This window comes from Lichenostomus cassidix, chromosome Z (assembly GCF_008360975.1).
Source record: "Lichenostomus cassidix isolate B80296 chromosome Z, HeHo_3.0, whole genome shotgun sequence".
In the NCBI taxonomy this organism is placed as follows: domain Eukaryota; kingdom Metazoa; phylum Chordata; class Aves; order Passeriformes; family Meliphagidae; genus Lichenostomus; species Lichenostomus cassidix.
Window position 1 is genome coordinate 45,977,258 of NC_139511.1, and position 19,140 is coordinate 45,996,397.

The following is a 19,140-nucleotide window of genomic DNA, read 5'->3' on the forward strand; positions in this document are numbered from 1 at the left end:
TCTAAATGTGAAAGCATCCTTTGCATTGTGTTTATGCTTTGCCTTGTAACCATGAATAAAAAAAATATCTGCTAGTGGCAGGTGAACACCTACAATGTATAGAATTCTGAAGAAGCTATTGTAAGATCAAATCACTTCATGGTGATTAAAAAGATACGAGTGTAGGGGTTTGACCCTGACTAAACGCCAGCACTCCGGCTCTCTCCTGCTGGAGATGTGCAGGAGAGGGGAAAGAAAAAAACTGTAAAAACACACCAGTCTCAGGAGTTAAGTGAGATAGGACACTGGTAGGAGGACGCACGGAAGAAAGGGCAGACAGGCTCCAAACTTAAAGTTGCAAAGTGATTTAATTACCTAACTGAGTCAGAGGAAAAATTACAGGTAAAAATGAACTTTTCATGCACTATTTTATACACTCACCCCCCCTCCCTCTTAGGAACCCATTTTTTATTCACCCCCTCTCCTCTTTTTAACCAAAAAGCTCCGATAAGGGGGCAGGGTGTGGGGTATTTTCTCAGTCCACAAAGCAGGTCCATAAATCTATTCATCACCACAATTCTTCTACTACAAATACTCTTTATCTCTACTTATCTCTCTCTCTCCAGACAGTTTCTTTGCTCTCACCCCCTCGCTCTTAAGAAGCAGTCTCTGCACTCACCTCTCTTCCCTCTTTCCAAACTGACAGCACAGACAGGGGGCAGGGTGAGAAGGGTTCTCTGGTCAGTCCAATCAGGGAGAGGGGTTCTCTACTTAGCCATGGTGTCCCTCCGACGAGAGACAGTTCTCTGGGAACTTCTTTGGGGTGGGTCTGATCTCACGAGCAACATCCCACCCGAATTCTGCTGCAACGTGAGTCTCTTTGTCCATAAAGTGCAAACTCTCCTGAGCCAAGGCCAAGCTGCTTCAATCCCAGGAGCAAGGCCTTTCTCTCCCTTGCAAGGCCCTTGCAGCTTTAACTCTTTCAGTGAGACTCCAAATGATTCACAGCTTCCTCCAGGCATCCACCTGCTCCTCTGGTGTGGGCACCTCCCCATGGGCTGTGGGTTGATTTCTGCATCCTTGTGGACTCTATGGGCTGCAGGGGGACCTCCTGCTCCCCCCATGGCCTTCACCACAGCTAGCAGAGTGTTTTCAGCTCTGGTGCCTGGAGCACCTCCTCCCCCACCTTCTGCACTGACCTTGGTGTCTCCATGTTGTTTTCCCTTCCCTCCTTTTTACTTCCACTTCTTCTTCCTCTTCTAACTACAAAGAAGTGTGTGCTTACACTTTTTTAATTTCTTCTTAAATATGTTTTCACAGAGGCGTAACTAACATCTTCAATTGGCCCAAACTTGGCCGGCAGCATGTCCATCACCTTCAGAGCCATCAGAGATTGGCTCTGCTGGACTTGATGTAAAACTTCCAGAACTTTCACTCAGGACACACAGGAGCCATCTTTGTGCCACTCCCCACCCCTCAGACACTTCCTCAGGCCTACTACAACAGCTTCTGAGGGGTTTAACTTTCTTTTAGATGGTAAAGATACCTTGCTGATGTTTTGGGCCAATCAAAACCACCACAACAAAGCAGCAGTGGTTTTTACTCACTGACCAAAGATTGAAATTGGCTACTTTTTGCCTAGTCCATTTTTTATCATTATTACCATTACATCCCATCCTTTTCTCTGTTCACCAGAGAGGGCAGTTAAAGACTAAGTGGTTTGTTTTTTATCAGGATGATACACAGACCCCAGCTACTATTTTTACTGCCATGTTGAGGAGTTAATCAAACCTTTGTTTGCAGTATATTCCCCTTATAGCACAATTGCTATGTAACTGTTGATTCAAGTTTTAATTGCCTGATAAATTGAGTGTAAAATCCTATGGTAGAACAGGAAATCAGAGAAAAAGAGGATGGTTCTCCAGCAAGTCAATGTAAAAACATTTTTCTCCTTACAAGCAGGAATCATTTGCATAAATTTGAGCACAGGGACATGTAGTTATAGATGACATCAGGTTATAAAGCCAAAAAGCAGGAAATCAGTCCTTTAGAATTTTTCTGTCATGGCTTTTTATTGTGCTAGTTATTTTCACTACTCACGGAAATTAGAAAACAATAGTTGCTGCTTATGTCATCACTGTGACTGTGCCAATTTCATTAATATCCTGCTGCAAAAAGTTTATTTTTGGCTGTTTTCATTGAAAACTCTTTAGTGAGTTTACCCTAGAGTAAAACACAGTGTTGAGGGGATGTTATATACATAGATATTGCCTATAAAAAGGTTTGCTTGGACAGTCAGATAAATGTTATATGTGACATTTGACTTCATACTTCAAAAGCCCTATGATCTGCCAAATGCTGTATGTTTGTGTAAAAAGTTTGGGTTTGTAACCAAACTTTATTATATATTTTTTATAAATATGTGTATTTGATAATTGTATTATAATAACTACTTGTTTTGTAAAACCAGAGGTGTCTTCCTTTTATGCATTACAAATTTATTGCTTGCTTCCATTTTTTTCCTTTGGGGCTCAAAATGTTGGTTTGGTGTGACTTTTTCCGGATTATAATGAGACCTCTTTGAATTCTGGCTCCATCTACCATGTAAAATATACCATTCCATAAGTCTGATTATTTATTTGTTGATATACACATATTTTTATTTGTATGGAGATACTTTAGATATGTATATGTTTGGAAAGTAAGTATTTGTCTTGTCAGAACTCAGTGGTTTACTCTGTCTCAAAAGAATGAAGAGAAGACTGTATATGTATTATCACAGTACTTTCAGAAAAGAAAAAACAAACCTCTCCATGGTATCCCCTTGCTAACACAACAGAGCTCCATCATTGCCTTGAAAGTGGGCAGAACAGCAAGGGAAAAGGTTCAAGTTTTATATGTTGAAGATGAAGGACACAGCTGGAGGACCATTTTCTATGGTGATGCATCTTTTTTCCCTTAAGATCTCTAATATAAACATCATGACTCCATCCTGTTTCCATACTCTTGGTAAAACATAAGAATGGAGCAGTTTCTCTGAATCTTCCTTGTAAACACAATGCCTCACATGGTTCTTTGTTAGGTAGTTACAAGTAAGACAAGGGGAAGACCTTAGGATTTACACATATTTCTCCTTCATAGGATGATATGTAGGATCCAGTAAATTCAAAGTATATTAACATTTTAGAATGTTATTTATAAAGTTTATCAGTGGTCCTCTTTAAGTTTCTTTTAATGACTAATTTCAAAGACTATCTAAAGAAAAAAGTAGGAAACTTGAATAACAATTGTGCAGAGAAGCAAGTATCAAAAATAAAAGGAATTTTCCATATTTCCAGATGCGTCTCAGTTCCAGAAAACATGGAAAACTATACTGGCTTGTCTGGAAGATCTGGTTAACTCTTACCAGAAATCATGAGATTTCCTAATTAGCTTAGCACTTGGGACAGTGCATGCTGATTTTGACTACTTGGATGAATCTTCTTTGGCTTTCTCAGGGACTGGATCAATGGGTAGCCTTTATTACCTTTTTGTATCCCATCATCTAAGCCTCACCAGTAAACAAATGAAAGAGGTGCAAAGGCATTTCTTTTATTAGGGGCTCTAGTTTGTCAATTTTTTCATTAAATAGTAGTTCTGCTTCTTCCTCCGATCAGGAAATTCTAAAATTATTTGAAAATTTACTTGTGAATATTAACATATGTGTATGTGTGTATATATATAAATATATATGCACACACACACACACACACACACACACACACACATACATACACAATATGATAAATCATTTCTTTCTCCACACAAATACTAAATTTGTCCCTAAGGTAAGATTGTTCTAGGTGTTTTATCGCTGTATTTTATCTGTTGGAATCTCTGGTATATTTCTTTAGCAGACTTCTGAATACATTGCAATGTTGTTGTTCATAGCTCCTATATTGCAATGTTACTATTAGCACAATAAAACAACCTCTCCAACTACTCATTGCAGAAAATTTAATTTTAATTAGGCCTCCTATTTTTTTACATATCACAAAGGCATGATATATGATGGCACATTAAAGACAGAGGAACACAGCAGGAATGTTCTGTTTGAGTTTGGTTATTTTTCTTATGGTAAATTACAGCTATTTTGAGTTTAAAACAACACTTCTCTCTCGCCCATGAGTAGCCCACTGATCACTCAAACGCGACACAGAAGGCCTGTGTTATTCATCCTAACTTTTCTTCCCATTGGGAACATCATTTCTGAGAGCAAGAGAGACATGTATGGAGTTACCACTGAACTTTATTAATTGGAAAATAAAATAACAATGGCATATATCCAGACTCTAGCCATTACAAGAATGTCAAGATGTTACTTGGAGTGATCCAGTTTACTGACACTGGGGACACACAGTGCCTTGGTATATGACACTGTAAATGTGACTTCTGTTTGGACATGTGTAACTCCCTAGGTCTCCAAAACAATTGGAGACTTCCTAGCAATTCCTCCGAGCAATTCAAGTGTTTCTGGATTCTCTAGTCTCCTTAGCTACATGCACCACTTCTGTTCTTCACTCAGACATCAGTAGTTTCCAAGAAAATCAGTGAGGAAAAAGTGAATCTTCTCAAGAATAAGGCTATCCTTTAAGCCATACAAGATCTGCTACATGTTTCTGGTCTTGAAAAATAGTGACTGGTCAAACACAAATAGTGACACAGAAAAAGTCTGAGGTTTCATGTACTATGCCTAACAAAGATCATCAAGTTTTCTCCCATTGGCAGATAGCAGGGGCTGGACAACACACAGTGAGGCGAAATGTAGACCCCTCTTCCCTACTTCAGAGTTGTTACTTGGGAAAAACAAGCTGTGTTGAGCAAGCAAGGTGACACCTTTTGTACAAGAGAGTACTGCCAACAATATTATTTCTTACCAAAACAGGTACAATGTGATAGACTCTCATAAGAGATCTGTCATTTCTGATACATTCTTGACCTTTGCAAAGTCTTCAAATGCAATGAATTTTGACAGGAGATACCATTGCTGCTGTGTATGTTGGTGAGACCTGCTTCTATCCCTTTCTTCCAGAAAAGGTTGAGGTGTGTGTGGCTCATCAGCAAGGCAGGACATTCATGCGCCACTACCCAGTAGTATCATTCCCTTCCATATCACAGGTATTCATGTAACTTCGAAGCTCTGCAGGGGGACTCAGATCCATGTGAAGCTGAACCTCTCTCCATTGCATCTCCATCAAGACCACTTTCCTCTCTCACTCTGGAGGCAGTGCCTTATTGAAGCCATTGAAAATCATACAATTTACTCAGTGTTAATTATATATTGACATATTAATGATATTTGGCTAAAATATTATAAATACTTCCATTCTAAGTATTGAGAATGCACATATGTTTTATAACTTGTAAAAATATGATGGTGCATGCATGGGGTGTTCCGTATTTTTCATTAAAAATGAGGACATTTTTGACAGATGCAATATGGCAGAATATAAGAAGATAATTATTTTACGTTCATTCCACAGAGTTGTTTTCTTTTTTTTAATTTCTCAACATGACCTCTGTTTCATGCTTAACAGATCAAAAAGGGATTGGTTTATAGACTGAAATCACTCAGAGCTTTATCTTTCCTTGGAAAACTTATCTGGTCTAAGTTTGTTTATATGTTGATTGACGGAAATCATAATAATTTCTTTTACTTGACTCAAACATTCTAATTCAATAGTTCAGCTCAATCTTGTTGTTTTCACAGCTTTCTGATCAACTACTTTTTTTTTCCCCCCCACTCTTTTACTTCACATAAATAAAACTGTTTCCAGAACCCAGCAGCTGGCACTTACTGACTGAAGGGATGAACAGGAAGACAGTGTGTTCATAGGATTGCAGAAGATGCTGAGAAGAAAAATTTATGCAGAGTTTTGTAAGTTTAGTGAGGCAGAAAATAGATTGGGGTCCAGAGAAGAAATAATGTGTCAGTCAAAGCTAAGCATACAGACATAAACTTCCACAACACAAGAGCAGTCATGTGCTTTCTTAGCTTTTGTGACTTCAAGAGTTACTTCTGAGTTTGGGTGGAAAAGCAAACAGATATTTTGTAGAGATCATACTTTTAAGTTACTTTTTACAAGTCTCTTTCAAACCCTGGCAAAAGCAAGAACAAAGGCACCTTGAAAGATGCAGGAGATGGTTAAATGACTTCTAGGAAGGGTCCTAATAGGGAAAAACTCAGCGGCTGAGCCCTGTGACTTTGACATTTATATATTGCTCTTGCATAAACTAATTTTCTCAATATGTATAAATTCATTCAATACAATAGATTTTTCTGTAGCATAGTGTGGGTCAGTTCTTCACACTTAATACGGACAAATGAAAGCAAGAATTATATGCATGTAGTACGCTGTAGTAGTCTTCATCAAGACAGGATACTGTAACTGTTTCTAAAGCCGTCCTGTGTGGATATTTCTGTCTAATGGCTTCTGGTGATTTCCTTTCTCCATTTGATTTCTAAAGAAGGAGCTGCTCCCTGAGATGACTAGGGTTTTACAAGCAATATTATACTGCAAAGTATTATTGGCAATACTATGCAAATTTCCAGAAAGGCATTAGACTGCAATTCAACCAGTATCTAAAAAGATGCCTGTTACCTATGTGACACACAGCAACTAAAGAACCTGTTCATTTTCGTTCAAAGTATCTATTTCATTATTTTATTTCAAGCATATTCTTAGTTGCTTTGAGATAATGGTGCTCAAATTTCATAACATTTAAGAAGAAACAATGTCCTGAAAGAATCCATTTTAAAGATAAAGAAGCAATGATCATATGTCTTTGCTAGTCTGAATTACACACTATCTGACTTCAGTTATATCCCCTCAGTAACAATTTTTTAGGTTATATTGAACACCTGATTATGATTTATATTCTATAGAACACAATGTTCATTTAATAATATCATCATTATTGTTGGGTACTTTACTGATACTTTTATGGGTTAGAGTTCATGTGCACAAAGAGTAAGAAAAGTCACTTCACTGTTACCTTGCAGATAAGAAATAATAGATCATCCAATTTTCCAATATATGTTTCTCCTATCTTTTATCAGCACACTTCTATCAACATATTTAGATATTTGTGGCAGGTTAATATGGGCCATTTTCACCTGGCAACAGCATCAGTCCTTAGCAACCATATGTGTGTATTCAATCTCCTGGTAACACTGAGCCAAAATGGAAGATCAGACTACAGAAACCTTTGGATGATGCATGTCAGGAATTTTCAGATATTATTTCACCTTGGCAACAATCTCATTTAATTCCCTAGCAACTCTGAATATAAACTCATTTTTTGGGTTTTTTTCCTGTTCAAAATTACCTCTTGAGAACAACTAAGATGATTCCCTTATTAACTTTAATGATATTCAGTGTTTCACTTATTCCTAGTTTAAGATAAATGGCAGAATTCAATATTGCACAGTAGTGCTGTAGATCTATGCAGTATTTCACGGCTTAAAAGTCATGAAAATTAAGATGGTACAGCTGTTATTTAATGTTATTCTTCTACTTCTTTATACATACAAGTATACAGCTACTATTTCAGAAATTTTTATTAGTACTTTACATGTACAAAAATCATTGTATTCATCCATCCAATTTCTTGCATCCTATCTAAGCAAGAATTTATATTGTTTTGATAATAAAGGCCTACATATTCTTCTACTGGAATATTTGAGGAGAAAATAATTTGTCCCTGAAGGGAGTGGAAAGGCTCCACCACTATTTTATATGTATTATATGTATTGCGTTTACTTACCCATCGGTAGAGGAGTATCAGCTAAAGCCATGCTAGGTGTCTTAAGACAAATATCCACTTTGGTTGTCATTTGATTTGAGCAGAATTTTAGTAGTGTGGCAGATCTTGTGGAGGATTATTATCTAGCTGTGGTTCCTCTGAGAGTTAGCATACTGTATATATTTTGTTTCCTACAAGTATCTCACTATATTGAAATTGTTTTTGGTTTTGGGGGTTTTTTTATTCCTCTTTAAAGAGCCTTTTGGACTCTGAATATTTAAAGAAATATGATACCACTTTTCATTCTTAAGGAGGGTAATTGACATTGTGTTAAACATATTTGTGTATACCACAGAATTCAAATCACAAAAAGGGAGAAAAAAAAGAAAGCAATGTGAATGATCACAGAGGTTGCTAGTTCTATTGTGGGTTCTTGTTTTTACTACCTGTTTTCTTTTTCAATTGCAATAACAAACTCTCTCCATCTCTTTCCCTGCCTCCTCCCCCCTCCCCCCGTGGGTTCACAGTCTGCATTGTATATGAACTTTGTCCCTTTTTCAATTTTTTGTAGTGAATTTTGTTTACACAGCCCTGCAAGTCTCCACTTTTTAAGTGCTAGTCACCACTTTTTAAGCAACAAAATAATTTTACCTGCTCAGAGGAAACTTGAGTTTAAGGAATATAAGTAATCTGACCCACAAACACAGTAAATTTTCTGGGTGTTCTGTTGATCATTCTTTAGTTCTGTGAGTTAGGACTTGCCCACACACTATAATTCATCTTATGTCATCGTAAAGCACTGATCTGTTCCAAAGTTTACCTACAAATGATCTTCTTTTATACAATATGCACATTGTAAAGGTATACAATCCTTTTCTGCATATGCAATTATTTCTACATATCCTTTCTGCATCAGCAACTAGACACAGAGGACATTGCTTATTGTTATCATGGGCATGTTTTGAAATTTCTGCACTTCCCATGGTGTATTTCCACTTAACTGAACTCAATTTCAGCTTATTACAAGCAAGGTACTCCTGATCATAAAATAGCCTCAGAGCAACAATAAGCTGCAGAAGAAAGAAAAACAATAATAATAACAACAAAACAAAAATAAACAAAAAACCCCCACCAAACCCTAAACAAATCAAAACTCCAAACCAACTCAAAACCTCAAAATCTCTCTTGTTTGAATAATATATGATGAAATGTGGTGAAACAAATTGTCTATTATCAATATTATTATCCTCCAATTACGCATATTCTCTTTGTATACTATTCTTTTTGAGGCATGAAAATTTTGTTAGTGTATCAGACAAGAATGTGATTTCTGGTATGGCAGTTCTATATAAATTTATAGAGTGTTAATATACCTGGTTATGTCCTATGGTCATGTTGCTACACAAAGTTATGTTTTTCAGATGAAACAGCAAGTATATATTTCACATCAGCATGCAAAATTATGCACACATATAAATATATTCTCAGATTTCTAAAACTTCACATAATCAGTGGAACTGGTCAATGCGTTGTAAAACCTAACATCAGGAATTCTTCACGAAAAAATAGAAGATGGAGTTTAGTATGTCTTATTACCACAGAAACTGCTGCTACCTTTGTTCTTTTTGTAAGCCCTTTACATTTTGTTTAGCTTCATAATGACAAAATTAAAAATTTTCCACATCAATTTTTTAATGAAAAATGAGCAAAGGTTATCATGTAATCCCTTCTTTAGCTATAAAGACAAGTTAAGCCACAATTAAATGGTAGCTTATCAAAAGAAATAGACAAAGGTGCAAGTGCTGTAAACTGACAGAGAAGTTCAAGCACCACTTACAGAAATGAGAGGCCACATTAAAAATGCATCCTGATTAATTTATCTTTGAAGAAAATTTTAGAAAAAAAAATATATTGGACGAACAGGTACAATGAGTTTGGGCTTTAATAATGGAACAATTGAAAAACTGCTGTTTATACAGGGGGTTCTGACATAGGTGCGAAAAAAACATAACTTTTTTTAAATTAATTTCTGGTGCTAGTTAAGGGACTAATTCAAACCACATCTTGGGGCTCAGGAAAACTCATATATTTCATTCAGTGAATTTGGAACCAATCCTATGACTTCTCTACCAGGACGGAAGGATGGTGAATATTGTAATTCAGATTTTAAAAAGCATTTCATGAGTTTATAAAGTCAAGATGAAATATTGAAATGTTGATATCATGAATGCGGCAATATGAAGATAGACTATTAAATCAGGATAAAGAGACTTATTTATGTATGTATCTTCAGTTATAAATAATTTTGAAAATTAGAAGAGGGTAGTCAAAAATCCTTCTAAGATTTCTCTTATTATAGCCAGAATTGGGGAAGATCAAAACACTGGAAATTAGTCAGAGAAAATCGCACAATAAGGAAACATAGAAGTATATAAAGCAGAGATGACTGGAAACATATTTTTAAATGGAAAACATGGGCCAATACATTTTTTTTGGGAAATAAACCCAAAAAGTAACCTTTCATTAAGTGGAAAAGTCTTAACATGTCCTACACAAGATAGGATAACAAGTCGTTGCTGTAAAATACTTGCAGACATTGTTCTATAATGCAATATGTCTCAAGAGATTTAAGATTTTACATGTCACTGATCAGACCGCAGCTAACATTACTTAAATTAATTTTCCTGGAGTGGATACACTTCCCTGCAGTGTGTGTTACTGTTGTTAATCATTTTATTGACTGAAGTTCATCCCTGTGCAGAGGATCTGTCCAATACCCATGGAGAGAAATTAAAACTTGTTCCTGCAGACACTTAAGCATCTGCTTATTTTTGCATGAGTAAGGAGCTCTTTTCAATTTTAGCAGGCTTGCTGATGTGTATAGACTTCAGTGTTCATAAATGTTTCATAGCATCACTGTTGAGAAGGACTTTCTAAATGTGTGGTGCATTTATCTTGCATTAGCCTTCAGTGTAATTGTGCGTGTGCATTAAGTAAACCATTTCTTCTGCAGAAATACAAAAAGTCAGCTGCTTTGTTCCCTAATTAATAATTATTATGAAAACTAAAAATATGATCCTACAGTCTTCACACTTGTCTCAGAGGAAACCTTTTACTGATAACTGGACCAATGTGTAAAACCTGCAATACCACTGAAAGTAGCAGAGTTGTAACTTGATAAAAGTAGATAAGACTAACACTGGCAATAGACAACAGACTTTGGTGCATTGCTTCTGAGCAAGTTATCGCTTGAAGATAAACTGCATATTTAGGCTTTTTCATTTATAAATAAATAAAAACCAATAAAGAATCAGGGAAAATTTGGGAGTATTGTCTTTTCTGTGTTAGATTGTAACTGAAAGCTGGAGCATAAAAAGTGGGTTAGGAGGTCTGTTAAAGAGGACAGATACCTTGCTACTGAAGCCAGTGTCTGGCTTAAAAAAAGGGAAAAAGAAAAAGAAATTAAGTAAATAACAATAAAAACAAACAAACAAAAATTTAAAAATAAAAGTAATGGAAACACTAGTCTGCTCCAAGGCCAACAAATAATTTCTAAGGTGTAGTTCCTCTGACTAGAGACAGGGAGAAAATTATTGAAATATGAGAAGAGAGAGCAAAGACTGATGAATGAAAAACAGAACCCATTATATCATTTTACTGGGAGAACTTCATAAGAAGTTAACATCCAAAAGGCAGATTCAAAACAGAATCTCTTCAGCTGTGGAGGTATCCAAGAGGAGTTGAACTGATGTTTTTAAAGTATTCTTACAAATGGAACGGAAACCTTTCAGGTAGCAGAGAGGCAATTTTTCATTTATCTTAATTACATTTTATCTCCCAAGTATAATAAAGGTTGCACCCATTGTTTGTCCATTAGATTCTTAATTTATGCAATGGCAGCATATGTAATTTACTTCTCTAAAAATATGCCTTTCTTCTGAACTATTTTTCAAATAGACTTGTATTATTTATTGTTATGTTTTGGAAATACATGTCCTAAATTGCCTCAGAGCACAGTGACATTCCTTTGCTCAATATATTTAACACTCAGTTGGTCACTTGCATTCAATGCTTACTGAAGGAGCGAAATCATGTATAATTTATGTCTTTTACCCTGTCAGTAGAACTTCACTTTGACTATTCACATGTGAAAAATTATTCATTCATCTAAGTATTTTCAAAATTTTCCCTTTAGGTTAGGGAGAGGGAGGTATTTGCAGGGTTGGCTTCTTTGTCTCTTTTGTTGAAATTACTGATGAAAGGAGCACCTGGAGTAAAAAACACTTTTATCTTTAATGGGAACTACTGTTTAAAAACATTTTGCTACAGAGTACCTGGAAGCATGTGGCAGGAGGGTGGAAAGTGCATTGAAATCCAGAGTCATGTTGACATGATTCCTGGATAGAGCATATCCAAAAAAGATTTACTCACATATGGTGTTAACTTTTTTACTCTTCTCATTTGTACGAACTCACAATTTCACCATACCCAAGAGAGCTTTTTTCCTCTGGCAATTCCCAATGCAATATTTTTGTGAAGAGCGAATTTTACATGTTCCGTCTTTAAGGATCTATCCTTTAAGGATACAGCCTTTTCATTAAAAAAAAACCCAAAAAAACCCCACCAAAAACACAAAAGAAAAAACAAAACACCAAAAAAACAAACAAAAAACAAACCAACCAAACAAAAAAAAAAAGAACAAAAAAAAACCTCCATCAAGTGTAAGAGAATAAAATATATAATAATAAATTGTTAGTACCAGTTTAGAATATTGTTCCCTTAGTTATCTTCAAAAATACAGTAAAAGTTCTGTGGAGACAAAAAATCAGATTATCTTTGAGATCTATGAACCAGAGCAAGATTCAGGGCCAGATTAAAATAAACAAACAGTGAAAGCTGTTCTGTCGAGCTTGGCCTGGCACAGAAGCCTTCATCAAAAATGAAAGTACAAAGGAAATAACAGAACAAAAAATGTGTTGATTGTTGCAGTGTCTCCTCTTGGGCCCGAGGCATCTGTTGCACAGAAAACAAATGTTTGGATTTGGATTACCTTCCTTCCATTTTTTTGTCTCCTGCTGCAGTCCCGGAAACTGAATGTAAATTAGCTTTAGCTATATTTCTTCTGTTCATTCTTCTTCTTTGGCAAGCAATGTGGGCAGAATATGGTAGAAGTCAGCATGGTGCACATAGGATCCACTCACTGCTTCACAGCTATGGGCACGGTTCCAGCAAAAGGTCCAGGAGGATGACGAATACCTAAGCCAGTCCATCCTCCATTCCCGTGAGAGGGGAGAGTAGAAGCAGCCAGGGAAGGCAGGAGGGCCTGATTGCCTTGTGGTGGACGCAAATGTGCAAATATCAGAGGCCTTCTTCAAGAACAAAGCATGTCAGTTTCACTTCTCTGCACAGGTTTTAGCATACACTGACCAGCTTCCTATAACATGACTTTAATTTCTAGAATTTGAACTATGTGGGTGTTTGCCAAGGAAAATGATACCGTCTGCTGGTTTTATATAACATATATGAAGTAGAGGAGTTGTTCAATCAAAGAATTTGGTTGCTTCAGAAGTGTGTTCAGCAAAATCACTATTAAAGTAATAGCTCTCCTTTCTACCCAACTTCTTTTAAGACTGACTAAGAAAGCAATAAAAATTTTGGTAGAGAATTGAGGATGAGTAAATTTTCTCCTGTGGAAAATATAATCAAGGAAACATTTCTAAGTAATATAAGACCCCATCTGTGTTATTTGCAAACCCATTGTCCTAGTTTTTGCCAGAACTGTGGGCAGGGGGAAAGAACTCCCTCTGTCTTCCAAAAAGTAGGGCGTGGCTTCCTGTGAAAAAATCACCGTGGCAGCACCATCTGCCTTTGCTCATTGTCTCCGGGTCCATTGTGAGCATTTTTTCATGTGAATCACCCTCTCTTTTGAATACTTTTGTCATTAATATTGTTGTTGTTGCAATTCGTTTTATCTCACTGCTGTTTCTAGCAATCTGTTCTTATCTCATCTGATGATCGTCACCTTTAGTTCCTCCAATTCTCAGCTCCATCCTGGAGTGGGAAGTGGGAGTGGAAAGGGGGAGTAAGCAAGTGGTGCCTCAGTGGGGACATTGAATTGGGCAGTACCTGTCCTAAACCATAACCCACATAAAAGTCCTTTTTCTATTTCTCCACCATAAATTATGGGGAATAGTTCTGTGATTGGTTTTTTTCAATTGTAAAAGCAATACAATAATAATTTTAAAATCTTCAGCTGTGCCTCAGAACACAAATTTAAGCTGAAGGCATGCTGCCACTATGTCTTGAACTTGATAAATCCTCTGTAACTGTTAGATCCCTTGGAAGCAAATATTTCTGCTTAATAGAAAAGTTCAGCACCTTTTAAGAGTAGCTTCCCTTTGAGAGCTGCCTTTAGACCTCTTAGAGGGAGTCTCTGTAAGTTTTTTCATCATATTAGCTAAGTATTGAATTGGGTTCTCATGTTTGCATTTTCTCAATTTGAAATTGAAAATATTTACTGATTGCATGCAAAACACCAAACATAGTGCATGATGTGTTCTATCAAGTGTATTAAAATTATTTCTCTTTTCACAATGAAACTGAGTATTTCAATGCACTAAATAAGACTGAGTTTACATTCTTATAATTCAGAAGTATAATTCTTTTGCCTTTTGTATTATAGAATTTACTGTTATGTAGACTGAAACCTGAGAAATATGTGTACTTTTTAATTGTACGCTCTTGCTGTTAAACATTAAGTACTCAAGGTACAGAATGTTCTCTTCACTTGGGTTCAGAATTTAAAAGTAAAAACCGAAACCTTCTTATGATAATTTTTAGCTTAAATTCTCGAAGTATGCCATTTATTATTAATTTACAAAGCTTTATTTTTCTCCTTTTTTCCATTAGGTGAAAAATTCAGTGGACAGCAGAAAAATCTGCAAGGTTCAAAGTAAGATTTCACATATACTCACTTTCTAAGTTTTCATTTTTATTTTCTGAAAGGCCTATGAATTCTTTCAGATTGGATTTTGTGTTATAAACCAGAAATATCTTTCTGCTTAGCAATATTTATTAAATCTCAAAAAGTGTATCCTGTTTGAAATTCAAATTTCTTCTAGTCAAGAAACAGGGCATAATGCTTGAAGCAGTAAATGGTGTAATAAATACATGCATACCTCCTAAAGTGCAGGGGTAAGATCATAGTTCAGATTTTGCAGTTTTGGAAAAAAGTCTCGTTGTTACAGCATGATTGCTAAGTTGTGCTACAAATTAAACGAAAATTTAATAAATGCATTGAATGATTAGCAACATAACTACAAAGGGTACTGAGCATTTCTAGCCTTCTGTTTTGTGTGCTATCTCACACTAGCCTTTGGACAATGAATAATATTTACCTACAAAGGTTGAGTAAAACTGGACAGCAATACACTGATTTTTGTAAATATTCTGCAAGCCATAGCTGTATGAAAAGGATGTGCCACACTTAGAAAACTCTTTCTACCAGCTTTGTATAAGGTAAGATGATTGATAGGTACATGTTACTTGACCTATCCCTTTTTAATGAGTAAGGCAGGGTATTAACTGAAGTAGATCAGTCCTTAGTAAGAAATTATTTATGACTAATAAAGTATTACAGAAAATTTTTGATTATTTTATTTGTGTACAGGATGTTTGGGAATTTATAATACATTTTATATACTATAAACCATATGTATGACAATGCACAGGAAATTTGGGGGTGTTGGTCACACTGTAGAAGCTCAATCATTTCTGTATTCAAGGGGAATCTTCAAGTTCCACAAATTATCTATTAAGTTTAAAACTTTGATAGCAAAACTGAAAAAGGTAGTCAAAATAATACCCCATATTTACCTGGGGTTATTAAACTATTTAGAGAAAAATTAATTATTTGTGGGGAAATATAGAACATTCCTAAGATGATCCTGTGAATGAATAATTAATTGTCAGGTGAAATTCAGCATGCAGGAAATGTGAAGTTATACTCCCTGAGAAAAACAGTCCAAATATCACAAGCACTTATAATTTGAAAGTGGTTAATTTCCATCCACAAGTTAGATAGCTCATCTCAAAAGTAAATAAAGCAACATAGGGCAAGATGAGGAGCAGGACAAAAAAGAGGCCCAAAAATAGTTAAGTCAGTTAATGTATGAGTAATGACAATATATCTAGAATTCTCCAATCCGGAACAAACACAAACTGAGGAAAGACCATGCAGAGGTTTATAGAATTATGTCTGGAGTGTAAAAAGCAAAAGAAGCCAATCATTGATATTTTATTCCAGTACTAAAACTATACCCTGAAAAATGGGAGTAACAGATGTAAAGTTCAGAATAAATACGGCTTTTAGGGAACATCTGAAACTCCTTGCAAAAAGTTGTTTGGGATTCAAAATATGCCACAAGTTCAAGGGTGAAAGAAAAATCCCATAAAGCTGTAAATACATTGATAATCCCTCTAGTTTCAGAAAATCCCTAAGGAGTAGTCATGTGGATACATGCCCAAGGGTAGTAACACTATATATTTTTGCTGTCCTTATGTTTCCCAAAATTTCCTGTATTAACTTCTTGATACCCCAGGGGAGCTATTGTATAATAAAGATCTTTGACCATTATTGCTTTTATAGCACAGCTTATAGAATATGATACCAATTGGAAAGCAACACAGAAATACAGCTAGTGAGTAGTTAAATAAGTTACTAGAGACATACCTTGGTCTTTCTCTGGCCTCTCTTGTTTTCATGTAATTTTATGCTTTATTTCACTCTCAGTCTTGTGTTAAATGACAGCGGCAATACCAGAAGTCCAGAAAAAGCTTGTTGTTAGGTATGAAGTTCCAGAAGGATTCATCTTTGCTTAGGTAAATTGTGTTGCCTAATCACAGCAAACACAAACTGTTTTGTACTGGCCTCAATGGAGGGAGTTATTCTAAGCCATAAGAGACTTAATAAAATTAAGCCAGCATTTTCTTCTCTGATATTCCTCACTAATATGTTTACAGACAATAATACAGTGTGGAAAGCATTACGGATACTAAAGAAAACTGACCACACCAAGTAAGAAAGGTTGTTGTGACTCTAGGAAAAAGCTGGAATTTATAATATGAGAAGATGAAAGTGAAGGTAACAGATTAACATGATTAGGCAACTTAACTAAGACATCCCTCTCTGTTAAAAATTCAACTGATACTTAATTTTTGAATAGAAAAATCATTCTTTAAATTCTTCTCTTATGAAAGTGTCAAAGAGTTGTGTTTATTTAATTGTGAGACTCTTTTTCATATGTTTTTCATCTTCTTTTCTTTTGTCTTTACTTGTGTTTTTAATGTGGAAGAAAGTAAATGTCAAAAAACACAGTATGAAAACACTGGACAATATGGGAGAGCTATTCTTCCCACAGTCACCAGTACCTATCTCTTTTTTATTTTTATTTTCCATAATGGCACTAGCCAGATAAGTTTCAGTTCTTTCTGGTTTATATGTTGATAAGGGATTGATGGGCACACGTATCACTGTACTCTTGGACAGGGGCTCCCCAAGGTCTGTGTTTATCTGTAGAGGTGCTACTTAACAGCAGCACCTTGATCAGTAGAAGGTATTACTTTAAAATATTCCCTCTATCTCTCTGTCTTTCATGTTTCAAGCCAGAAAGAAATAATAGAGACAAACACTGAAAGATGGTATCTAGAGCTAATTGACTAGCATATTTAAAGTGGGTTGTGGTTGCTTAGAAACATTTATGGACTGTAACTGAAGCTTGATTATTAAATAGTCTGCAGGGCAATGTAGGACAACATGTTTTTACAAGAGCAAGATCCACAGTGAAAGATGGTCTGCAGTTTAATGTTGAAGGGAAACATATTTACAATTTTTTTTCCTACATTTTATTTTTTATGTCAAATTAAACAACATTATTGAAAAAACTCTAACGCTTATGTCAGTGCAGTAAACTGAAATTTAGTGTCATGACAACTTGCTATTTATTCTGCAAGGCACTCTGTTAATTCCAGAAGTAGTTATTTCTACTTTGTGGCTCATCTTGAGAGCAGGCAATTTATTTATTATAGTAAAGTGCATATTATGTAGGAAGAATCTGAGTTTGGAGATCAAAGGACACTGAGATGTGTAAAGTGCAGCAATCTTTGATTTTACAACGTTATAACAAAATCTGGAAGGGAGGGAATACTCTGTAGAGGGGAGAGCAAGCAATGTTACCTACAAGTGTACTGATATTTCCAGGTCAGAAGACTTACGAAAAGTATATAAAATAAAGTTATGTCATTTGTTTTGCGATCCTTCATGACAAAAAATGTTCAGTCCTTCTAAAGCATGTCTTAAATTTCTTCACAAAGCATTAGTGAAATCTCAGGAAATTTTGATTCCCAGGTAATGTGCTTTTATTTCCCTGCTACACATGAAACTGTTCTTACTTCTGTTGCAGGAATGAGGTCACTTAAAACATCGAGTCACAGATCTTATAGAAACTGGCGGTTTATAGGAAACTTTTTCTTTCCTGAATCCAAGCAAAATTATTATGCAAAGGGAACAATGAAAGGTATTCTATCCTATTTGGTTGGAATATAGATTTAGACTTAATTGCCAAAATTTTGTCAATAAAAATGTAAATCATTGGAGCACTGTAGGAAGTCCCACCTGTACATGAATTAGCAAACAATGACACTGATTTTAAGAGGTACTTTTTTTACTATACAAATTATTGTATTCTTTCTAATCACAAAAGTTTTAATTGCTCCAGAGCAAACTAGTATCTATTAATAACCACCACTAAAAACAATATATACATATATATACATATGAAATGGTAGAAGGAATGAGCAGTAAACAAGTGGTATAAATAATTAATAATTGGACGTTTCAGTGTTAAATAAAACATACATTACCAGGCTGTCAAAGTAAATGTAATCATAAAAATATGATTCTTCTAGCCTTCTTAGTTATCTAACTTAAGAAGACGTGAGAAATTATGAAAAATATTCAGTGTGTTACTGATCAAGACTAATCTTCTCTGGTTACTTCTTGAGTTAAGATTCAGTAGAATTAACCAGATTAACCTATGGACTTCTAGTACAAACTTCCCTTTAAAAACACTATCTGGAACTAAATCTGAAATAAAAACAGGACTATTTAGCCATAAAATGACTGATAATAGCATCTTATGAAACTGCCACATGCATAATAAAATGCTGTCATCTTCATAAAGTAAAACACTGAAAACTTGAACTGAAAATAACATCCAAACTTTCTATTAAATTAAATACTTTTTCAGAAGAAAACTATATAATTCAAGACTGTAGTATATCTTTAACAAATATGAATAAAATAAATAACGAAGTACG

The 19,140-nt window shown here is 35.3% G+C and overlaps 1 protein-coding gene across 1 annotated transcript in view; it reads left to right on the top strand.

Moving 5' to 3' along the window:
* PTPRD (protein tyrosine phosphatase receptor type D) overlaps positions 1-19,140 on the top strand; it is a 1,173,827-nt gene that overhangs the window by 704,462 nt on the left and 450,225 nt on the right. Inside the window, exon 9 of the mRNA XM_085043363.1 lies at positions 14,674-14,716. The gene's annotated coding sequence lies outside the window, so the exon portion shown is untranslated. The remainder of the gene's footprint in view (positions 1-14,673; positions 14,717-19,140) is intronic.